The sequence below is a fragment of the Corvus cornix genome, chromosome 3, assembly GCF_000738735.6.
Source record: "Corvus cornix cornix isolate S_Up_H32 chromosome 3, ASM73873v5, whole genome shotgun sequence".
In the NCBI taxonomy this organism is placed as follows: domain Eukaryota; kingdom Metazoa; phylum Chordata; class Aves; order Passeriformes; family Corvidae; genus Corvus; species Corvus cornix.
This window is the reverse complement of record NC_047056.1, coordinates 46,138,686-46,164,782: the sequence shown is the minus strand read 5'-3', so window position 1 is coordinate 46,164,782 and position 26,097 is coordinate 46,138,686. Positions and strand designations below refer to the sequence as shown.

At 38.6% G+C, this 26,097-nt stretch overlaps 1 protein-coding gene across 2 annotated transcripts in view; it reads right to left on the bottom strand.

Moving 5' to 3' along the window:
- The window catches only part of CHRM3 (cholinergic receptor muscarinic 3), a 265,327-nt gene that overhangs the window by 154,751 nt on the left and 84,479 nt on the right, over positions 1-26,097 (bottom strand). The window lies entirely within an intron of this gene.

Below are 26,097 nucleotides of genomic sequence, written 5' to 3'. Positions count from 1 at the left end.
TCTGTGGCTTACATGCCTTATGCCATCATTGTTGAAAAGAGCATTTCCCTGGGAATGCACACTTATCAGACCTGAAAGCACTGTCAGACTGAGAGGTCTGGAAAATCTGCTGCTTACTCTGAAATATTTTAAGCCACTTCCTCAGCCCTTCTAGTGAAGAGCAGATTACTCTTCCTGAAATGACAAAAGTATTAATGATCTTAACATACACAAAATGAGGTCTTTTCAAAAAAGAGAAAGTAATAAAATATCAATTACTTCAAAGATCATGCTTTAATTAGAGTTCTTCCTCTTAGCAACTGAAGTGAGAGAAATCAGCTGTGATACTATTACATAAATGGACAATGTGAAAATGGCTATAGTTTTGGTATCAAATCAGGAACCATAGTATTTCTTTTCCTGGCAACACAGCTTGAAACAGGCAGACCCGAGATGAAATCATCGCCTCTGTTCAACTCAGGTTTTCCTAAATTAGCCACTACGAAACTACTAAAGTGTTTCCTAAGGATTGAAAAATATTGCCAAGAAGTGCACACACCTAGATTTGAAATGCTATCTTTCAGACATTAATTTTTCAGCATTCAAAACACCAGTTGTAAAGGGCAGGGAAGATGGAGAGGTTCCATAGCAGTAAACATCTTGCCTTCTTTAGAAATCACTGAAAAAATCTATTTTCAAATATTTCCAACTACTGTTAATCAGTTGAACATGTTTCTAATTGAAACCTTCCTGGAAACCCAAATACCAGGTGTCCTTGAGTGAATTAGGACAAAAGGTAAAATGACTTGGAGGTATTGGTGCATGAGAAGCTCAACATGGCCTGGTAACATGCACTCGCAGCCCAGAAAGCCAACTGAATCCTGGGTTCCATCAAAAGAAAAGTGACCAGCAGGTCAAGAGAAGGGATTCTACCCCTCTGCTCTGCCCTTCTAAGACCTCACTTTGAGTACTGTGTCCAGCTCTGGGATTCCTAACACGAGAAAGACATTGGCCTGCTGGAGCAAGTCCAAAGGAGGGTCACAAAGATGATCAGAGGGCTGGAGCACCTCTCCTATGAGAAAAGGCTGAGAGAGTTGGGGTTGTTCAGCCTGAAGAAGTGAAGGCTCCATTGAGACCTTACAGCAGCCTTCCAGTACCTAAAGGGAGCCTACAAGAGAGATGGAGAGGAACATTTTACAAGAGCATGGAGTGACAGAACAAGGGGAGATAGCTTTCAACAGAAAGAGGGTAAATTTAGATTAGATATTAGGAAGGAAGTCTTCACTGTGGGAGTGATGAGGCATTGGAACAGGTTGCCCAGAAAAGTGGTGGATGCCCCATCCCTGGAAGTGTTCAATGCCAGGCTGGATGGAGCTCTGCTCAACCTGTAGGTGTCCATGCTCACAGCCAGGGGTGGAACTAGGTGATCTCTAAGATCCTTTCCATCCGAAAACATTCTATGACACGCAGATCAAAACATCAAACCACAGAATTATGATTTTTCAGCTTTTTTTCAGCAACCTAAAATCTCTCTCCTGAGGCATGAACATTTATCTTTCCTAAATCTAACACTTTCAAAGTTTTCTTTACACAGCTTATGATTTCAGAATGAAGTAGTATATTACCAGCTTTCTATTCCTTTTCTGCAACACTGTCCTTAAATATTTGGAGCCCAGGACATCAAAGGGAACTGTCACTCCCTTAAACTGACTACCAAACATTAGGAAAGCTCTCATCTCTTCAAAAGCTTGTCCTGTGCAATATGTTTGGGTTCCATCCAGCAGAATTCTATCAAAAGTGCTTCATACTCACAGTGTGAAGCAAACAAAAAAAGGGAAGGGGAGGAATAATCACAGAAATGTTCTTTCTCTCCTGAGGTTTGAGCACACCTGTCTCCAGAGAGAGATACCAGTAAGTGGTGTGGCACACAACAGCTGGTGCAATGCAGTGGAGCAGCCAGCGCTGTGAGCAGGGTGTGACATGCACCATGGGATTTCTGCTCCCCCCTAGCCCCTCCTGACCAAACCTCCCCACCCAGGGTGTGGCTTGCAGGAGCCCAGAGAGCAACCAGCCCAGAAGCCTCCACTCTTGCTCAGAGGAGCGCGTGCTGCTGGCTGTCCCCGCAAAGACCTCTGAAATAAGAGGGAGTAGTTCTTTGAAAACATCACATGTTCAAGGCCTAAGAGAAACATTTTTAGGCCTGTGAATGGGGATGAACCCTATATGTATAAACAAAAAACTCAGCATGAACATGGACAATAAGGGATGTCCACTTGGGAGAAAAGTTTGGGTTTAAAGAATTTTAACAGGAAAAGAGACTCTTCCCTAGTCAGCACACATCACGCTGACTGGCTAAGAAGAAGCCATGCAGCCTAACCTAAACAAGGCATAAGTCAGCATTTAGTCCCTGAGCACAAAGACTCCAATGCTTCAAACCAACTTCTTTGATTCCTGTTCTTCAAAGAGACTGCTTTACTACACGTCTAAGGGAACATTCTCCACAGTGACAAATTCAATTATTTCTTACAATATACATAACAAAATACATAGAAGATAACTTACATCATTTCTCAGTCTAGGGATATTATATGAAAGAGGAGGGATTCCCCCACCCCATATTTCCATGATTCCATCAGAGAAGCTCTTTATAATAGTAAACGATTTTTAAATCTCAGTTTAAATGTCTATTATACTTCAAAAGTCTGCTTATCTGCATTAAAATATCTCTGTCTCAGATAAAGCTTTTATCCTTTAAGCCGAAAATGAAAAAAAAAAAATTGGAGACAATAACCCTAATTTCCTAACCACTTCAGGGAGATACAGTAAACTTTCTTCTCAAACAAACAAAACCCACTCAAATGAAGATGGTTTATATTACCTATTAAAAGGCTGAGGACATGCAATGGAAGTAACAGAAAGCTTTGTCTCATACTACTTTACAAATTTAGCAACATTCTATGTATCAATTCCCACAAGCAAATTCTGAGGAAACTAACAGAGAACTTCTATTATGATGGGAGGAAAATTACAAGGGATATTAAAAATCACTGTCCAGGAGAGAGAAAATATCTGGATACAAACCCTGGTTTAAAATTCATCCTTCATCCCCGAGATGCATAGGACCAGTCACGATTTACAGCCCAGCCATCAGCACTTCACTTCCTGATGCTCAGCAGCTACCAGTCTCTGGAGCAGCCCAGCACAGCTGCTTGGTGTGATGTGCTGGAAATATCCAGGAGAGGGTAAGGGAGACTAGACAAAAGGAAGGTGGAGGATGTGTATGGGAAACAGCTGAACATAATTATGCATCCTTGCTCTCTTTTGCATGCAGGATGGAGAGTTGCCCTAGTAATTCCTTACCAGGTCTCTGGTGAGATCTTGTAAGAAAAATGTGCCTAGAGAGCCTGTTGTCTCTTGTTGTTGTATCAAGTTCAATTCCATGCAAGGAAAACATAAGTTCAGTCTCAAGGCTTCAGCAAGGGTTGAAGAAATTAGGGCACATTGCTTCCAGTGACTGATTTTAAAACATGGCATAGAACACTGGGAAACAAGAGCTATAATGAAAATGAAAAAATGAGTGATACTAACCCACCTGCTTTTTGACCTGAAATGAGAGAGACGAGACTCAGTGACTGGGGCTTGCCACTAAGCTCAATTTAAGTATTGTGGGTAATTTCCCTAGATAAAGTATTTTCACTATATAGGCTCAAAAAAGAACAAGCATCTAAAATTAATTCATTAGCAAGATATCATCACCTGCCTTGGTCAACCTACTCTTCGAAGTGTAAAAAAAAAAAAAGAAGATTAAGGGGCAAAGTGGTTGGTTTCTTCAGTTTCTCCTTATAATAAAAAAAAACCAACAAAAAAACCCCAAAACCACCACCACCACCAAAACAGTCCTGTCATCTCTGTGACAGCATTTAGCATAGACATGATGTGTGAGGTGCTTTGCTTCCAAACAAGTTGGACAATATGATGCTTCACTAGTATTCACACTAAGATTCACCACCACCAAGTTTAAAAATCAAAATTAGTTACAACAGGGTGTAAGGGGTATCTAAAATGTTTTCTAGTGGGGGTGGGGAAAATATCTCTGGTTCAGTTGAAATCAGGTGAGGATACTGCTACAGCCATAAGACTTGTGTAATTTCAACCTTCCCTGCTGTCTTCAATCTATGAATGATCCTCATGCTCACTTCAAATACAAGTAAGGCTATTATTATATACACAACAGGACTTTTTATGGAGTAATACATTGTTTTTCAGTCTGCACAAAGATGCCAGAATGAAATCTGGATCTGTGCAAGCTAGCAGAAAGCCTGTCCTACCTTGCTAGAAAAAAGAATATTATTCTGTGCTCATTATTCTGATCTCCAAAAGTGACTTTTGGGAATAAGAAATGTACTGGTGAAAAAGTTCACAAGCTATTGACAAGGCTGATTGCTAACATTAAATGACTTTAACAATTATTAGTTTTTTTAATTAAAACTTCACTGTTCAGCCCAACTAAAACTTTTAAAGCTGCACTATTTCTCCCTGATGCTCAGACCTTTAATAAGTAACTGGTCTCTCGGTATTTTATGGCCTGTGTTAATAGTTCTCTAAGGTGTTCTGCACAGTTGCAGACCAATGTTCCTAAGCCGCATTAAGAACCCACATCAGACATGTAATACATCTCTTAATGTTCAGAAACTATGCAAGTAGACTATGGCCCTCCCTGTCCCTTTTATTTCCTGTATAATTATCCCTATGATAAATTATTAATATGATCCAGCATTGTACTGACTGATCTGTACACTCATTTCAGGATCAGAGATGTAATACTTTGAACAGTACAATGCTGTAATTCGTTGTCATTGCCTAAAGAGAAAGTCTTGGTGAATTATTTCTTATGATATCCACACTGAGGAGGCTGGGGAGAAACCGCAGGAGAAAAGATGAGTATGCTCAGATACTTCTGTGATTCGCTTTGCCACACAACAAATCAACACATTTTTCTTTTCTTAAAAAACCCCTAGTGCATATTATCAGTGCAAGGCACAAAATATTATTGAGTTTCAGTCATTAACTTTGCAGGGTCAGAAAGTACCTCCTGAGTTGCTGAATGGGGTTCCTTGCTATTACATGTGCTGTATTACACATTTATAATCACAGTCGAGTAATTGTAAGGGCAAATTTTACCAATTATCCTTTGTATACAAATGTCAAAGCTTGTTACACTAACAAACCTAATTGCATATGTAATTAGTGAAACCCCAATACACCCAGTAAAATACTGTTATGATGGAAAACAAAGTCAGCAAAAAGTCTAGTGCTTAACTGCCCATAAAACAATTTTTTAAATCCATGTTAATACAATAGCCAATGTTTTAAATGATTTTTTTTTTTTTAAGTTTTAAGAACTAAGTCAAAAAAATTACTTAAAGAAAGATCTGGGACCAATGTATCTGGATGTCTGAATAAATTGTCACAAAGATTGTTCTAGATCTATCCTACCAGGATACCCCCCTCTGTACTTAAGTGACAATAAAAATATCCCAGCTGTCTGGCACAGCTCTACAGCTATATGGAGAGAAAATGAAAATCAGGGACAGCGTCCAGCTGAAAGTCAGCTTGGATGTCACTGTAATAGTGACAAAGTTCAGGGATTAATCGAACAGACACCAGAAATCAATTAATGATCTCAATGACACCAAAGGCAAAGGCCTCGAGGAGGAAGGGGTGTAAGAGTTGATACACAGGCTACAGGAGGAAAGCCACTGCCCCTTTTCAAGGGAAGTTGTTTCTGAAAGACAGATATGGTGCTTGGCTGCCTGGCATAGGCCTTTCATCTCTGGAATTCCAGAGAGCGCCTGCTAAAGATCACAGCTAGGCTTGGAAGCAAAGTTACACACATATACATACACAAAAAAAAAAAGGAAAGGAAAATCTGGCATGGAAAAGACTATTTTCTTTCTAATATAATCTAAAAAATAATGGAGCAGGGAGACTGAGCAGGAATTAAATAACAAATTTTTGCGTTTTATTTTTAAGTGCATGGTTGCAAGATTTTGACTGATGAAAAGGACTGGAGCAGAGGTGAGGAATGGGAAAAGGATGAGGGAGAGCACCATTTGTACCCACCAGACCAAGTCTTCAGAGGTAGGAGAGGCAAGAAGCTATTGTTTTCTGCTGTGAGCATATGAAGAGCAGGTTTCAGGGTTCCCTTTATTGGTTGTAGCTCCCTTGACCTCTCCTGGTTACCTTCAGCACATCACACCAAGCAGCTCTGCTGAGCTGCTGAGTGAGGGCATCCCCAGGACTCTGGGGAAAAGAGGCAGCAGGCAGCCTGGGCTAGTGCGCAGTTGCCTGAAGTAGGTGGCTGCAGAGCCTCAGGAGGTGAAGGGACCCATGGATGGGCAGCAAACCATGGCTGGCCCAATGTGTCTCAGAGTGGATTTTAAGACAGAGTTTGTACTGAGATTTCCTCTCTGTCCTGGGATGACAATTTTGCATCTCCCTGATAGTTCTTCTCTGGCTTTATATAGATATGGTCTATTAAGTTTCTCCAACTTTTCTTTTGAGAATTATTATGGAGTGTTTTTGTTTGCAAGGACAGGAACTTTTCATCTGTAGGGAGTTTCAACGAGCTGAACATTCCCTCCTTCCCTCTCCTTTCACTTGTACCTAAGCATAATGGCACCTCTCCTCCTCCACTTTTTTCCCAGAAAAGACTGCAGAAGTGTTCCTGTAATTAGTGCCCAGATTCCCAGTGTTTCTTATACAGCCTCTCTGCTGTAACGCTCTGAGCTGTAAGAGGCCTGAACAAGTTTCTTCATTGCTTGTCACAAATGGAAAGTTCAGGCGGGAGGCTGGAGTCCTGCCATGCCTCTTTGCAGACTTGGACTGTCTCAGCTCTCCATTTCTCAGCTATCCTTCACCAAGGAGTTGGGACATTTTTGTGCTGGATGCCCAAATTCTGCTCAGCGTGACGTATGAACTCAGCTCCATGGAATGTGAATGTGCACACATGGCTACTAATTATCAACTGAGGTAACAATCACACACAGAGTTAAAAGCTTCAAATTCAAAGATCTTAAGCAAATCTGAAGTTTCCATAATGCTTAGCCACAGACAATACATTATCCTGATCCCAGCTGCAGACTGCAAGATTCTCATTAAAGATAGCATGCCATGAAAACGCTTTATAAGGATTCGCCACGTCACCAATGCTTATTTTTCTGCAGCAGAAAATGACAAATTAGGATACAGAACATTTACAGGTATCTTATCAAAGGATAAGAGAGTTTCATTCTAGATGTTATTAAACTCTACCTGGTATTAGAGCTATCTCTGTAATGGAGATTTTGCCTCTCTTAGAAGTCATATATTATGAGAAATATTACATAGATTATTAAAATTACTGCTTGCCCCCCAAACACTTGGTAGAGGACACATCCCTAGAATTCAGAAATTAGAATAAGCTGCTGATGCATTGTTAGAAAACATTTATGCCTGTTATTTTCAGAGAGAAGTAGCAATCAAAGATATAAAAACACAGAAGCCTGCAGAAAACACAGGAAATTTTGAATACCACTACTTAATGTTATCTGTCCCTTTTGTGCTGCTGGAACAATATTATAAAGGGTAAATTTATTTATTTATGGGGGACTGGGACAGAGGTTACTTTTGATTTTTATTTTTAGTGCCGTTTCATTGAACAAAAGGAAAAAAGAAATAAAGCTCTGTAAAATAACTGCAGCACAAGGACCTGACCAAATAGAAAGTCACTTGCTCAAAGGTTAGCATTCAGTCAGACTCTCAAACTTCGTGGAAATATCTCCTCACAACTGCATCTCTAGTATCACCCCAAAACAAACAAGATTTTTCTCTTCTGTCACATAACCATGCCTCTTCTCTCCCTGGAGGGGAACAGATCACCCAGAATTACCATAAGGAAAAAACAACAGGCTTATAGCATATCCTGCAGGACATACAATGACTGTAACTGACTGAAGTATTCTGATACAAAGCAACAATGAAGCCCCTTTACACATTTCTGCAACTTTCATTGCAAAGTCAGGCTAGTACTAGTTTCTGCTAGTGCTGATGGATGGGTGGCTATCAGAGGAACACTTGCTCCTACCATTTCAGAATAAATTGTTCTAAGTGCAGGAGAAAGTTCATTGTGCAATTCACGGAAAAGAGGAAACCAAATGCCCTTCCCAGAGCACCCGGTCACAAGCAACCTCAGAGCAATCTTTCCAGGAGAGGCAAAAGGGGACCGTGGCTATGAGCACACACTTAGATGGCCACACAGTATCATGATCTCCTACACAACTAGAGGCTTTGCCCAGTGACCAGCAAGGAGGGATATCAACTACCCCCTTCCCTCCAAGGGACAGACCTTCCCTTGTCATCAGCCCCGTCCTTGGGCTCAGCATGCTTCCATGCTATAAGCCAGAAAAACCCCAGAGATCCTCCAGATGACTTGGCAAGATGCTTTCGTAAGCTCTCTGTGATTTGACAGAATGGGTTGAAGCATATACAGAACCATGGAAGGATTTAGCAGGATTTTACAGCAAATTCAGAAAAGAGACAAAAGTGACATGAGCTAATCAAGTGGAAACACAAACTGTTTTCTGACATTGTTATTCTGTGGATGCTGAGCTTCTTCAGAGGGAGCTCAGCAAAAATGCATTTGAAACCTGTCATTATGCTCCATAAAAAGAAGGCAACTGGCAATGCTCCTAATCATTCTTCTGTAGGATTCACAAGCATTACCTTACTCTTTCTAAATAACATATTCTTAAATGGTAATAATCTTGACTATTCAAATAATAAATGTCAATAAACCATGAAAAAGCTTATTATTTTCTTACATTATATAAACCCACTACTGCAGTACCATGTATACTCAAATATCTTGTAGGGTAGGGTGTTTGAGGGTATTTCAGTAAGAAATAAATGTATTTTAGAACCACTGTACTACAGCAAGTTACAAAGGCTTGTGACAGAGAGCTATTTTTTACTAGTGGCAGTGATAACCCACTTAGCAGTGACATACAACTAGTGAAGATTGAGCTATGCTCTATACAGGCATATTTTATTGCAGTCCTGAAAAACAGCCCTTATCACAGTTTATGGTATTCTGCTAAGATTATGCTGGTTAGAAAGCTCTTAATCTTCATCATAATTATAGAAGATGAAACTTTTTTTTCCCATTTGAAAGATACCAGCATTGCTTTCTAGTAAGGTGTCAGTGCACTCATTCCAAATTTTAATGGAAGCAAACAGCACATGCTGTTGGAATAAACCTGCTTATTTCACCTACTATTTTGCTTTCAAATCTTAAAGTAACACTTCCTTCTGTCAGCTCTGAGGTGTAGTCCTTTCTCTCCATCTCACAGGTTTCACATAGTCCTCCACAGGCAGAAGCTGACTTGTCTGTCTTCCTCCTGGAACACAACACCACTCTGGGACCAGAAGGCTGAGCAGAGGCAATGCCAGAAGCAGGGAGAGTCAGAGGCCCCACCTTTGGATGTCTTCAAAACCTGAGTGACCAAGACTTGAGACAGCCCAGTCAAACTAGGAAGTTAGCCCTGACTAGAGCAGTGGACTGAAGAAGGTGCCTCCAGAGGTCCTTTCCACCATAAAGCTGCCTTTACTTCCTTTTTCTTTAGCCCCTGAGAAGTGCAAAGGTCTGAGCATAACAATATTATCTCTTATGGTTCTCTGCATACTTCTGTGTCACCTTCTATTCATGCTGAGAATAATATCTGCAAAGGACTACTTGAACAACATACAGGAAGATCTCCCTAGACACAGGAATGTTTTTCTTTCTTACCTCCTAACCTGTAGATTTTGGCAAGCATGAGTCACATATATCCATAAAAAAGCTTAACATTTAATAAATACCTTTTTGAACCTTTCTCCTGTTTTTTGACAATTTCCTTCATCCTATATTTTTATTTGCACATGGATAAAAATCTTGTCACAAGATCCCTGGAGTTCATATACATTACTTTTCCCCCATTATTTCAGTGAAAATAAAAATAAGCAAAAAATTGAAGAATAAAGGGATTTGATCTCTGCTGAAAAAGGGAGCAGAGGAAGAAAAAGGCAATCAATAGGCTTCAGAATTACTGTGGAGAAATAGGCATGTTTGGAAAGTACAAAATGTTGCAGAAAGCACAAAAAACCACACAAAACCTGCCTTAACAGTTGTTATGTCATTACCTACAATATCTGAAGAGGCAAACTGTATGCTCTATTTATTTTCATTCACCATAAGCACTCTGCATTTAGCAGATGCCAGCATATGTTTTGACTAGAAACACACAAATCTGCTAGGAAATAACCAATAGGTGGAGGAATAAAGACATGTTGAGACACTTGACACTAGCTGGAAGGCAGCAGGACAATCTACCCGCCACAGTAGCCAGCAGAAGTTTAGGAAACAGATGGAAATTCAATTGAGGACTGAAGAGTAATTGTTGAGATGGGGGGGAACCAGTCCCCTACACAGAACAAAAACCAGCTGCACATCCTTTACAGAGAACCCTTTGCAAATCACTCTGAATTGCTAGTGTCTTTTTTAGTATTATTTATAACTCTTCATCACCACAGTTGAGACTGAAGAACTTCTGGTTGGTTGGTTTTTTGTTCAGTTTTTCTGAGAAAATCCACCAAACTCTATAGACATTCAGCTGTGGCCCGCTTCCATGTTGCATTCAGCCCCAAGCACGCCCCACTACCAGCCCTTTATTTATAAATTTTAGCTTTCATATTTTTGAGCTTTACTAGTTCCATACACTCCATTTTATTTTCGTCCTATGCCCATAATTTCATCTTCTGTCATCAAGCCAGAAGAGTCCCCCCTGGAGACTGGAAAGCCACTTGCTCCTTTCCCATACTTTACTGACAGTAATCACAATTCCTGGATCTTGCTTGTGTAGCATTTAAAATGTGCCCCTGGAGATTCCTGAGCACAGGGGCTAAACTGTTGAGCTCAGTCAGATTGCTGAAACCCCTGTTTCAACATGCCAGCATGAGGAAAGAAATATCCTCTGGAAAGCAACAGTTCAAAAGAGCCTCTTCAGTATGCTGTGTAACAATTTATGTAAAACTAGCTGACTGAAAAGAAGAAAAATGCAAGCTGACCAGGAGCAGACTGGACAACTAAGCAACAGAAACAGCCACCAAGAGTTCAGTGATCAATAAAAAAAATTAACTACACTCTACTTAACATCACCCTTCTGTCTCTCAGTATCTTATCCAAAGCAAAGTAACACAGATTTTATTCTAGTGAAAGCAATTAATAATAATTTAAAAGGATATCTTTCAACTCTCCCCCAATCAGGAAAAGCTCCCTCACAGATATTGATAGAAAAAACCAATATGCATTAAATTCAATATTGAAGACTTAGTTACCAAAGAATACTTGCAAAGATGCATGTTTGAAGTATTTCCCACTTCATGTCACTATTACCATGGGAAAAAACGCACACAAACTGCTTAACTGATAAGGATCCTGGAATGTCTCTGGTGTAAATGAGAAGAGAAGAAAAGAAAGAGAATTGAGATCTCCCACCTGCATCCCTCTGCTCCTTCAGCAGCAATAATGTGCAGATTAAACCACAAATTTCATTTATTAGACATTAATGTGAAGGCATTTAAAGCTTTATAACAGGAAAGAAGGCTAAATTAATGCCATCTTCAACGTGTGAAAAAATAAGAGACTGTTCAGCGGCAGGAACAAGCTCAAACATGGTGATGAGAAAATTAACTGACCAATTCATTAGCCACAAAAAGCACCTCATTTGAATACAACTTAAAAAATCATTGACGTTGCTTCTGTTGCTTGTATTTGCTAGGAGCCTGAGCTACCCTCCACGTAGCAAGATATTTTCCTCACACTTCTGTGACACTTCTTATAGAGTAAATCCTGATTTTTCCTGGGCTAGAGAAGACTATACATTAAAGCAGCATGCATTTAGGGCTCAGCCCTGTAGCATGTTGAGTACTCTGGCCTCTGGCCACCAGAGCACTTAGGCACATGTTTTCTTTTAAACACACGAGCAGTTCTGCTGAAATTCAGAGAGAAAGTCACAGTATGGAAAGGGCCAGATTATGCCTTGCAAATGTGAAGCCATATTAAAAATGAGTAAAGCTATTTAAAAGTAACACAATTATTTCCCTGAATCAGGCAAATCTATCCTGGTAGACAAGATGTTCTACAACACATTAATAGGGTCAGAGAGGTCTCTCAGCCCCATTCATGGCTCAGGTGTGCTCCCAAATTCGACAAGCATGAAAAAAATACTGTGAGCATTCAAAGTTACGCAATATCATTCACTGCCACCAAAAACAAAAAGAAAGGCAGAAACTGAAACCTGAAGGATGTCCTCAATTCTTGTCCAGCTTGCAGGGTTCTGAGCCACGAAGGATGCCTGTGCCCTTCACAAAAGTGTTCAAGCTTACACTACCTTTTAACAACTACCCAGGTCTGGCAAATGTCTTTCCTTTTCACCACTGACATAAGCAATAGAACTGCATGAATTATTGCCTGAAAATGTTATTAACATTTCAATGTTAAAATTACACTGTGTCAAGCTGCAGACAAAAAAAAAAGTCGAATTTACAGACTACAGAAGATTTCTGTAGACTCAGTGCTTTGAGGATTTAAAAAAAAAAAAAAGACATCAAGACCATTTTTACCTGTGTACCTAAATCTTTACTTATCTTTCAGATTAAAGAAAACCCCAACTTATTATTGTGTGCTATTATGATCATATTTCCTGAAATTTGAATGTTACATAATGCATCAGTTTTATTTGAAAACAAATCTGCTTTTAATTTTGAGAACACAAATTAATGCTAGCATATTTTATATCTCTTGCTCAAACACATCAGAAACAATTTAAATAATTTTTGTTGCATATTGTAATCTGCACCTTGAGTGACAACCTCTGCATTGTTTATCAGCTTAGAGGGATGAGATAATAAATAACCCCCTGCTTCAAGCAGTATTTTATAATGCAAAATGTCACAGCTCTGTAAAGCAGTGCTAGCACATCTTAGCAAATTGTTGTATCGATGACATTTTAAAACTAGAGAACAGGAATTTTAAGCTAAGAGATCAACAACATTCTGCTCTTCATTTTGCAGCACATAACAGTGTAATGCTTCCATCCCTGCAGCTGAGAGCACCTTAGTTTCTTCAGCACCATTGTATTAAAAATAAAATTAAATTTTAAAAAGAAAGGAAAAGTCTAATTACAAAAGCTTTAAATTTTCAGTAACTGCTGGTATATACAATGAATGTCCCCACTCTTCCCCCAATGAAATTCTCACTTGTTTTACCAGGTTTGATGGGCAACAGTGATTGAGAAACTTGGTTGAAGGCTTTGGGTTTCCTAATGAAGGGATCAAACAACATGCACCTGAGCCACAGGTTGCACAGACCTCTGGTATCTGTACAAAATCTTGCAGCTGAAAGGAAAAGTTAGGACAGGATCTTGAGAAGCAGGCTCCAGGTAACAGTTCATGCCAGCCCCTGGGACACACGGTGTCTCTCAGCTACCTGGGACACAGACCCACCATCCCTGATTCTAAGGAATTGCTTGGTTTGGAAAAGCCCTCTATGGTCCCTAAGTGCCATATCTACATTTCTTTTCAATACCTCCAGGACTGGTGACTCCCACCACTTCCCTGGGCAGGCTGTTCCAATCTTTAACAACCCTTCAGTGAAGGTTGTTGTCAGATGCAAAATACTTCAAATCACTGAGAAAAAAAAAAAAAAATATATATATTTTAACATCTTCCTTTTTAACATCTATAGCTGTTCTTTTTTTTTTTTTTCCCCATGCCAAGACACTTCAAATGCCTTTCAGGTGCTGAAACACTGTCACTATGGCAGCTGTGACGTACACTGTTCAGAAGAATGATTTCAATAGACTTGCCCAGTGCTGTGAGACCTCTGTTTATAACTTTTTTCTTGCCTCACCCTATAGTGCTTAACTCTATCAGTTCTCACCAACCCAACAGATTAGATTACTAAATCCTGACAGCCTGTAGAAAAAGACTCAGTTTGAGACACCACACTACCCATTCTGCTTTTCCTGATGCCAGAGGCTGCTCTGTAAAAGAGCTGCAGATGGGAAGTTCTATATTTTCTTGTTTTAAGGGGGATCCCATATGGATAAATAATGCTGTTCTTTGGATGTGATTTGACTTGGCTGCCAATGAATCAGTTCTGTTGCATTGCTATGCCATCCTGTCTCACTGGTCTCTGATAAATTACTGAAGCAGGTACACTCCTAAAAGCCACCTGTGAACCACGGTCGGCACATATACAGATCTAGCAAGGTGAGCTTCAGATACTCAGGTGCATAATAGCAAAGGGTCATATGACTCATTTAATAAATTCATTATTTATATTTCAGAGTTTTCTGCATAATTCAATTGCACTAATGATGAAGAGCTTCTCTTCTAACTCCTAAACTACATTTATACATAATTTATAAAATTACTCCTTCATTTAATGAGTGTTGTTCTTCATTAAGGAAAAAAAAAACCAAACCAAAAAAACCAACAAACCCACCCTAAATCAGCACCTCAACAAAAGCCAAAACAGTCTGAAAAATGACTAGTAGAAACAAACTAAGCAATAACCAGTTTAGATACATAAATAAGGGAAAAAACAAAGACTGCTATCTCTTTCTGTATAAAAGCAGAAGCAAAGATAAAGCAAAGACTTGATCAAGTCAGAACTAAGTAAATACTGAAGAGGTCCATTAAAAGAAAATCAGAAAAAATAAAGGTGAATTTCTATTCAGGTTGAAGCCCACTTTAAACCTCATTTGGTCATCAATTTAACCTTTTATTTTGTCAAATCACTGACTACAAACAGGAAACAAACCCAAGCCAAATCAGACTTACAAAAAATGCTGCTACTGCTGAATGAGCTCAGGAGTGAGGGACACAAGTGGTCAGGCCTTACCAGCAAACAGGGGGACAGGAGCTGTGCTGGAGAGCAGTGCTAAGTCTGGACAACATCCCCTCTGCACTGCACCTGCCAATGCCTGGGAGACACAGCCCAGGCTCCCCTGCAGAAAGTCAGGTTACAAATCAAGCCTTCTAGGCACCATTTAAATGCTTTTGTTGCAGTATTGCATTAAGCTACACTGGCGTGGCACAGCTCAGGACGGGCTTTCCATCCTGCTATGTGGCACAGCTCCTGAGTACCCCCCACTGCAGTGTGGAATCAGATTTTGGGCAGGCACACCCGCTAGCCCCAACCTCTGATGAAAAACAAGGAGATGGTGGGCTAAGCAAAGAAAACTAACCGTGTCAGTATCACAGCTGATGAAACCAACTGCTTTCGTGCTGCTAGTGCTGGGACAGGAAGAGACTTCATCACACGTGGACACAAGCAAATGCTAGATGTTGTATCATACCTTCCATTACACATTGCTGTAATTCCTTCTGCAAGCCATAGTCCATTTCTACAAATAAAGGTTACTTCCAAACTGATTTTCAACTGACCAAGACAGTCCAAAACACCTTACTAAGGTTAGTAACTGTTCTCCTGACCTGATTTTAAAATATCATTTTAGATCAGATCAGACTAGACATGGTTTGAAAAAAAAATTATAAGGAACATATTTACAGACTTTTACTAAAGGAAAAGCTGAATTGCAGCATAATTCAAAAACATCAACACACTCCACTTGACCTAAATTTGATGAGTTTATAGATCATTTGATACACTGCCAGTTTCTCCTCTGTTTGAAGTCCTGAAAATCACTCCTTACCAGTTGATATTAGTTCACATACTTTAACTTTGCCTTTTCGAATTAAAGTAAATGATAAAATCTCCACAGTGAAGTACAAAGAAGTTGAGACAACTACCACCACTCTACACCAGATTAACCAAGAGGAGTTAATCAGAACAGTTTGCACATTTGAGCAAGTACTTATAAACCAGAGATAAGTAAATATATATAGAGTTACCTGCTTTGTTCGTATTTGGTATGACCCACAAGATGTGTCTAGAAAAGACTCACAGCAGCGAAAACAATGGAGAGCTCAGACAGCTAATTAATACCGCTAATTTAACTTGTACCCTAACACACCACTTACTGTTATCTGCACTCCATCAGAGAGGAGATGGTGACAGCTCTCAAGCATTGCTAGTAAATTATTTTCATTTTGGCCTTTCCCTCATAAACAAAACATCCAGAAGCTGCTTTACCTACTTTCTAAGAAAGAGATTTCCAAAGAAACACTCCTCCCTCCTCCCTTTATACCTGACTTCTGCTCTATTTATACCTCCAGTATGTACAAGAGCACACAAACTAGCAACTGAACTGATTTGCACGTTTTTTCCACAGTCACAGACGTTTAAAATTATTCTCACCTATTCTTTTCCTGGATTATGTATTTTAAGGTATCCATAAGTAGAGAACAAGCCCCACAACTGCAGTAAAAATGTAAGACATAATGCTAGGTTATCACTTATCACAGTGAGATACTTGTTTTCCCCAGATCTCAGGGATCTGCCAAAATTTAAGACACTACAAAAGAGCTCTTACAAACTTCCTGTGGATATCACAAAAGTGAAGTAACCTCTTGAAAAAGGTGGCTTCTCTATCTTTTAAATAAATTTTTAACTTCATTTTCTCACCTATGAACAGCTACAAGTCCTGAAGTCATAAAATAAAACTAAGCCATGGGGCTTGCCTTTGGAACCTCAGTGTCAGCTTCTGCTGGGCAGTTACAGTTTCATGATAGCCAGCCCTGTTTTATCTTTGCCTTTTGTTTCCTCAAATGCCTGTTCCTTCCATTTTCCTGCACCTTGAGACCCTCTGAAACAATGACAGACTTTTCCTACCAAGCTTGTGCCAGGGCACAGCAACTCCACTCTCAGTAGAGTCAGCAGAGTATGATCTCTGAAATGAGGTGGGTTGAGCCAACAGAGAAGTGCTCACATATTTGGAAGCCACATTCTTTTACCAAAATAGAAGCACTTTGAAGCTCTTACTTCTCATGCTTAATACAATTCCTCACGTGATCTGGGTGGCACATGAAGATTCACCCAGATGTATCAGTTAATCATGGATAATGGTTCATTACACTGGAATCCCCACCAATACTAAATGGGCGAGGGTGGGGTAAAGGTGATGGTTTATTGGTTTTTAACTGACATAACACAAAAACCCTCTCTGGGAAAAACAAGATAGTTTTACAGTTAATGTATTGGAAAAGCAGTGTGGATTTCATTACTGTGGCAAGAAAATCATTCACAGATTTTAATGTTATTTTAGGACACTGCAAAAAATTAACGTGAACATGGGAAACTTACAAAAACCTCTGTTTTCAAAATCTTCCTGGAAACTCACAGTTCCTAATAAATGGGTAGGCATGGGCAAAATACTGCTGAGATAGTAACCTCTGTGCTGCCTGGGGCTCAGACAGGGGAGGAGGGAAATGGGGAGCACATTCAGCTGCAGTGTGGACTGAGCTCTTCTCAAGTCTGGTGATTCAATGCTTTTCCTGGCTGGAATAGTCAATCACAAAATCATTTCTCGTCTTAGTTGATTTTTCACCTCTCACATCAGGAAAATGAAACCTTAAGGGTAAACTAGAGAATTTGAAAGAAATATTATAGCTCTATAGTTCATCAAGTCTGAGAAGTGATCAATTCTTCCAATAATTTAGTCCAGACGAAGCACAGGCACCTTTTTAGGAGTGTTGTATCAACACCTTTGAACTAAAGCATTCCTTGCAGCAGAATAACCAGATAATGACCAATTTGCATAAGAATATTGGTGTCTTGCTTTGACTTTCTTCTCCTACGTGACAAATTTAAGTGAAGGGAGATGAAAAGGACAGGAAAAGTGAAAGAGCTTTATTTCAGTCCTTCAAATAGTTAGGATCTTATCAGTAATCACACACCGTATAATCATGAATTCAATCTAAAATGCGTAGAACACTGGGAGCAAAAATAAAAGTCAAACATAATCAAAAACTCTGTCAACAATGATATGGCTCACAAAAACGTGGTAAAAAAGCAGCTGCATAAAACAGTTTACAAGCAAGGTTTATAGCTTTCTTTAACCAAATAGAGGGGGAAGTCAGTGTTAGCAGTCTCGTAATATTCACTGAGGTGATGATAATATGACAGCGTTATTTATCCTCTGAAATAGCAATGACACAGCCCTCCCACGGATAGCCGTGCATGCTCCTTTCTTCCACCTCTGTCACCCACAAAGACTGGGAGCACTGGATGATGTCACCCCATGTGCAGTCACCCTGTTCATCCAAAACACGGAAATTAAATCACCCCTTGTGAATCATTTCTCCCAAGCTCTAGTTCTTCTGGTTTTAAAAATCTGTATTAGAACTTTAACAAATATGGTGAAATTGTGCTTGAATCAGCTCAAGTATGTATATCTGCCAAACAAAAGAAATTCTGTGAGTATTCCTGCTCCACAGCTGACTCACATGCACATGATTATTTTATGGCCTTGCTTGGAGTCAACATAAAGTTCACTTGCACTGCAATTTAAATTACCTCCAAATCTCTTTTGGCAAGAACAACTTCCCATAGTAACTACTCTTTAGAGACCAGATTTTCTAACACCAACACCTGAATTCATTTAATCTGAGCTTTTCAGACTCATTGCCATCACCTGCTGTAGATGCTAATGTGTTGCTTCAGGCTGTTGTTGGAAAGTTTGATGCCTCAATTCTCACCGGATTTATCACTTTGAGGCAGGTCCTTCACTTCCTCTCCCCGAAGTATAATCACACCCACAATTCCTCTCTTCTCAAAAGCTTTGAGCAACTCTTTCATAGCTGTGTAGCTGGGCAGCATATAAAGCAATAAAATTATTTTCGAACATAAAAAAATGATCTCTCCTTTTTCTAATGTTGCAAAGACAAAATATCAACAATCTTTCAGGCAGGAAAAGGTGGACCATGAGATATTTTAAGTATCTGTGGTGTTACCTATTTCTAAACGGAATAATTTTTTCCAGGCATTTGAAGCAAAGCCACCTGGAGGAGGGGACACAGCAGCTGCTCACCACAGCCAAGCAACAGAACAGCTTAGAGGAAGAATTAGAGAATGAGAGACTACATAATTGAAATTATTATAAAAAGGTTATAACAAAAGATATAATACAAGCTGAAATCTGGTTGATAACCCAAATTGACACAGTTTGTTTTATCAGTTCAAATCGTTAAGCCTTAGTGTTATCTCTCACTCAAAATGCTTCAGCTTTAAAGTGTGGCATTGATTACTTAGAACTACACAAGAAAGTCTTGTATAATGGAGTCAGGCCATTAAGTTCACTTGGCTGAAGGTGAGACTTGGGCTGTAAGTATTAAGTCCTGAAAAGAGCTATATATACTCCAATAGGAAGTAATTTCCACACCACTAAAATGCCCACATTGCTCTGCTGAAGCATTGACTATGTAACAGAGCATCAAAACATCCATTTCACTTAGAAGAGGAAATTAAGACTGTCTACTACATATGAGCAAATACTTTCCAGTAACAAGTAGAAAATGGTTCAAAAGGTCTTACTTCTCTTTTTTTTTAAATTTAAACAAACTCCTAGTTTTAATAAATTTAACATTCTGTTTATATATAAAAAATGCATCAGGTAGCATGCAAAATGGAAAGTGTGTTATTTCCGTGAATGTCAAACCATTGAGTTCTATCATTTTGAGACACCTCTTACGTACTTAAAATGTACAATCCATTTGAACAAGTGTGGTTGCTCCAGAGATGCAATTACTGCAGCTCCAACAAAATAAAATGAACTACAGGAAGCATGGCTTATCTTGGCCTTGTTTTTTAAAATAAGAAATAACAATATTGCATGCACAGAGAATTACCCAGAGAGTAATATATCCCCTTCTATGGTAAGTATCTGAGACAGATGTAAGACAAGAATTGCCTTCTGAAGTTGCCTGCCTCTCCCCATGGACAACTTAGAAACACCAGGTCAATCCCACCTTTATTGTAAAGAACTGAGTAAAAAGAGATACACAGTAATGGATTCAGATTTCAGATAAAGCGTGCAATTAAAAAAAACCCCACATAATTTTAAATGAAAATTATTTTTCAAGTTTGCTCTTCTCCTCTTTTTTTTCCACCCAAACAACTTCATTTTTAAGTGCCTCTGTATAATTTAAACTATTATTTCATCTTTTTATTTATGTACACATTTTTATATATATACACACACACCATACAAAAAAATACATCAGTTAATGACACACAAGAAATGAAATTAAGATATAACAGCATAAGTTAATTTTTAGAATAATGAATATCATGTCTCACTAAGACATTGGTACCAATCACTCCAAACCAATATTCTGAAGTCTCTAAATTGTTTCCATATTAGCATGGAAAAGAACTACTTTTGATACTAAATCTATTTATTGCCTCATTTAAGCAAATGATGTAGCAGAAAAATTAAACTTTCCCAAGAGTAATGCTTATACACAGAAACATATAGTCCGAATTAGTAGCTACAAACTGCTGAAAAATGCACTCAATTCACATAAAATACAGTCAGAAGACATGTTTATGTAAAGCTCAAGAAGGCTGTATAATAAAAAAGGAAATAAAATGAGAGGAAAGCTAATAAGATAAAGTATTACAATGTTTTACAAAAAGCAGAGAAGGATACCAAAGATACTTTTGTCAAAAGCAACACTACAAAAGACACTCCTTAAAGTTTTCAAGATTTGAGCTGGTTTACCCCAACTTTGTTAATTTTCTAGTAAAGAAGGATATCAAAGAGCATTTCACTGAAACCAGTGAGTCTAAAAAGGTGAACATTATCTACAAACATTAGTAATTCTATCAGAAAGTATGACTGCTGTACTTGTGAAAAAGTGCACTGATATAGTTTTGATCTCATTTAGATAGTTCTATCCAAGCTAATCAAATTGCCAATATTTAGATGCTTTCAATGAAAGCAACAAAAAAAGAAAAAAAAAAGAAAAACCTGAGCCTTACATAAATTTCTGAATAAATTTGCTCAGATTTAATACAAACCTCATCTGAAAGCAATGAATGCAAAATTGAACTCTGGATGCCTGTTGTAACAGCATGAATTAAACTTATGAATCTCATTCCTCCCCTTCTCAAGCACTTAATTAGTTTTTCAAATGCCTAGATTTTCTTCCCCGAGCTGAGAAATTGCTTATCAGAAGATCTATCTTTGCTACCAGTTTCTTCTTTCTGCCATTTTTGGTATTGCTGATGCTGGGTACAGGAACAGTCAGTTAGAGGAGATGTAGATACCATATGCATTTGATCAGTTGGAAATCACAGAACTGCAGTGATTCTTACCTGTTTTCCACATTGTGCCTTGCAAAGGCGCTTTTCACATTAGTCTTAAGATATTATGCTTAATTTGAGTACATGTATTTAAAAGTATTCTCTGCTATTAGGTAAACTATACAACAACATTGGTATACTGACATATGAATGAATATGAAATGAAAAATTAATTCTTACCTCATTGTAAAGGTAAATTTCAGCAGCCTATATTTTTCACTAGTTTCATTGGTGACCTGCTGATTGCACAAGAGGCAACAACTGACAGTAAATTAGGCGGAGTGCTAACTTAGCTGATGGCAGTGTCTCTAGCTGGGAAGATGTTCACACTCTTGAGGTTTAAGCCAACAAAAACCTTATGTCCTACCCCAGGTATAGAGGTGGGTTCATATCACAGAATAACCCCCAGCATGAGTAGGGACCAGGTGTGGAAGAGAGAGGCAGGAGCCCTGGCAAGGGCAGAAGCCACATTTGCCCTCATCTGGGTGGGCAGTGGTCCTGCCAGGAGTGGGAGGAGCCCTCCCGAGGACCTTATAGCCACCATGTCCCCAGGTCTTACAAATACTCTTAAGTATTCTAATTATTTAGATGATTGAGGGAAAAAAAAAAAGGAATTCAGTTTTTTTAAAACAGTTTCTACTAACTATGATTACTTTACTCTGATTATTAAAGGCTTGCTTTCCTCTGCCACAGTTGTGGTCACATGGTTTTAAATATCTCATTATCATACTATTTATTTCAGAATTATGCTTATATAAAAAGCTATTTCCAACATTTCTATTTATATAACATAAACCTCCAAAGCTTCAAAATAATGAGCCTTCAGAAAGGAACTCTACCTGCTATAAATGAAAGAAAAAAGAAAAAAAAAAATGGATTGCTTTAAGCAGCATACTTTGAATCACTTCTGTGACAAACCTGGGAGTTATCAAACTCAGGTGTTTCAGGGATATTAGAAGCACTGCCCGATTCCAACAGTCAATGTCCACCATATAAGAGATTTATATATTTAGCTTTTCTTCAGAAGAAATAAAGTTCCACTTTCTAGGCGTATTCTTGGGTGATTAATTCTAGGTAATTTTTAGGTCCTCAACTTTTCTACTAAGCAGTTAGCATATCTTCTCAAGCTAGGTATCCAGAATTAAAACTGTGTAATTGATTACACTGTAAACCAGGCTGCTGTAAGAGTCAGAAGTGCAAGCAGGCAGGAGAGGTGACACAACATGCAGTGATGCCTTGAGAAACATGAAAGGAGAACATCTGGCAGCAGATTTGCCTAGCATTTACAGAGGCTGAAGTAAGAAAAATTCTTTGGTGAATCCCTAGAACTCATCTGTTACCACCAAGAAGAACCCAAGAGAGGTGGTGAGGATGCAGCTGCTGGCATCTCCTGGCCTCCAGACTTGGACAAAAGTGATGTTGGCCAGATCACCTGGACATGTATTTCAGTGCTGTGAGCATGCCAGTGTGAGAACACAAACCAGTAAACTCAGTTACAGATTGTCTAAAATATTCCACCTCTCCCTTCAAAATGGTATCTCACTGAGTTGGTTGCACTAATTTCATGCAGCTCCACAAAGCTTAACTTTGAGGAGAGGAGGTGCTGCTGCTTGGGTACCACGAGCAGTTCATCGCCGATACAGCACTGCTCGATCACACACCATTTAAACACCTCCAGCTTGCCAGGATGCTCCCCTATAAAACTGATAATGGGTTGGGTAGTTCTGCAAATTCTGTACTACATCTTGGTTACCCATTGGAAACTTTACCTTCATAGCAGGAGTATTAAAAAAAAAAAAACCAAAAAAACCCACTCAAACAGATCTTAAGCACTCAATATATTCTTGTATTATTTTTAATGAGAAAAAAAGCCAAAACCAAAACAAACCAAACTAGATTAATATTCTAATGACAAAAATAAACCAAACCAACAGTTTAGTAGTGTTTGCCTGTGTTTTTTTTTACCCTAACAAAACTGGCAAGCTCTTAGTCTTTTGTAGAAAATGGCTGCTGTTGCTTTTTTACAGTAGCACAGTAGAAAAGCTAAAAATTAAATATTAATACATTGAATATATTTTCAAGCAAGCTTGATCAAGCTGTAGACACAGCTTTTTTTTTAAGAGCCTGATGCAGTTAGAAGAGTATAGAATTTAAGCACAACAGTAACATTACCACAGAACCACTTCTGATTCCAAGCAGTTATAAAAAGTTACTATTTTTTTTAAATGCAAAAAGCTCACAGAAGTAGTTACTTGGTACAAATAATTCATTAATTCAGAAGAAAAATATGCAGTAATTCAAAACTTTAGAAAGTGAAAATATTTTCTCCATTCAGATAAAGAAATTGCTTGCAGCATTGGCAATTTAAAGCCAATTCCTATCACACTCATGTTAGGACGCTCTTTAAGAGAAAATGAAATGACACATTGATTCATTGACTAGCACATTTATCAGGACATGCTGATAGAGAATCATTAATCAAGACTCCCTACTAATAGAAAATCATTAGAACAAAGCACATCAGCAGCAATGCCTCTTCAGTTATCAGGCCTTTCTTTAACCAATACCTAACCTTGAGGCTGATTTCTCAGCAGCTTTCAAAGCTTGTATGACATAATTTATTCAAGACCCTTGACATAGTGCAGTCCTTCAGTATCACAACATCAGCTTGAAAATGAAGTACATAAAGGTGGAGGGAAACAAAAGGAAAAGGGCAAAGGGAGTTCTTACTTTATTTGAATGTACTGAAGCATCACGAGTTTAAATTCACCCAAACCAGAAGTTTTCAAGATAAACGTTAACATTATTTCTTTGTTTCTGTCTATTAGCTGCAGGAACCCCAGTTCAGGATATATCTCAGAAGGACTGTGATTACTTTCATAAATAATATGCTTCATTTTGATTCTTCCAGTATACCTGCCATGCCATTTACTCTGTCATCCAAACAAAGGCTGTGATGTGTTCGGACAGCCCTACTAGCAGGTGGCATGGATGGACCCAGGTCCACTGAATCCACCTGTGTGAACTCTGATGGAGCAATGCTCTAAGCAAGACCAATGGCAGTCTAGAGAACCCTGAGTATTTCCACAATAGGCATAAAGCAATGGAAATAACAAAAATTGTTTTTAGTGCTTATTAATGATGCTTTACAGTTAAAATGAAGCAGTGCATTTACAACACCCTTTGTAAATTGTGAGGAGCATCCAGTACAGAGAAGATGAATCAAGAGTTCAGAAGCAGAACCAGACAAAATGCAAGCTTCCACTGTTCAGTGTTGGTACAGGAGGTTTCAGTACATGATTTTTGACAGATTGTTTTGGGTTGAGAAACTAAGATACAGGTCTAGACTTTTTCCATGTTTTCTTCTCATTGCCTTTTTTTCCTTCTTTCTTTTCTTTTCCTTTTTTAAGTCAGGTAATAGAATGGAAATCTTAGCAGCTGCTGATGTTGTTTCTTCAAGTGGTTGTCCATACAATATAACACTCAGAAAATACAGCTGGTAAATATTAGGCATACCTGCTATATTTTTTCAATTGATCTTTCTAGAATTATTCAGTCTTCCAAGTAAGTGAAGGCAACTCCATACTAAGAATTCCTTTGTTATTCTTGTAACTTAACATAGGGCCTGAACCACTTATCTTGTAGATGTCCTCACCTTTAGTGTTTTATATATTCCCTTTTCAATTACCATAAACACCTCCTAAATAGCACCTGGCTTTTGTTCTCTATGACTTATTTTTCATCCTGTGCTGACTTTGCATATTGAATATCTTTTAAAAAAATCCTTTCAATATTAAAATACCATATGAAATTTCTCAATATATAGCAGACAATTAAGATTTACACTTTTTATTTATTGTTGTTTGGTTTTGGTTTATTTTTTGTTGTTTGGGGTTTGGTTCGTTGGGGGTTTTTTTAAATCTCAGTGCTTTCCAGCAACCAAAAAAACCCCACCAAAGTTGGTATCAGTTGGTCCAAAGCAGAATGAACATCAGAAAGCACTCAACTACAGGCTGATGTGCAATTTTGCATTTCCAGTACTTCTTCCTTGTAAGAGACTCTATTTCCTTTTCACACAAGTTCTCAAATCCCACTGTGTCCTCTAAAAGCCTGACTTAAGTATCTTAACACACCTTTCTGTAATAGGCTTCCCTGGTCTATCTAATGGGGCATAGGATTTGGGAACAAGCTAGAAATATTATTGCCATTATTATTTTACAGATTTTAAGTATATACTACTGCTTGAATATTGTTTCTTCTCTTGTAGGGTTTGAATTTGATGAGCAAAGCTTACTTATCCTCTAGATATCATTCTGCAAGCTACTGTGGGAATAGTAGAAAATCCTCTAGGTTTCATCTCCTGTGTGATGGCATTCAGTTTACTTCCTGATGCCCACCTCAGCTTTCTCGGGTTAGAAAGAAGCAGTGGAGTAACTGATTGGCCATTTGAAGGCCTGTGTGAGCCTCGAGTGGGTACAGAAGTGAGAGGAGGATGAGGATGCCCTTACACATGGCACATCCTCTTTGCTTGAAGATTTTGACTGCAAAGAGGAACGCTTCTAACAACTAAGAATGCCAAAGCAGTGGTTTTTTAATTGTCAGGACAATGTACAATGACATTTCTTAAACAATTTAAGATGTTATCACACTTTTTTTTTTTTTTAATCTGGCCTCAGTGGAAACACTGTGGATTGGAATGGATTTTGTTCTCCTGCTGGTGGACACAGGGAATAAATGCAGTAAAATGTAGTGTAGCAGACCTCTGCAAA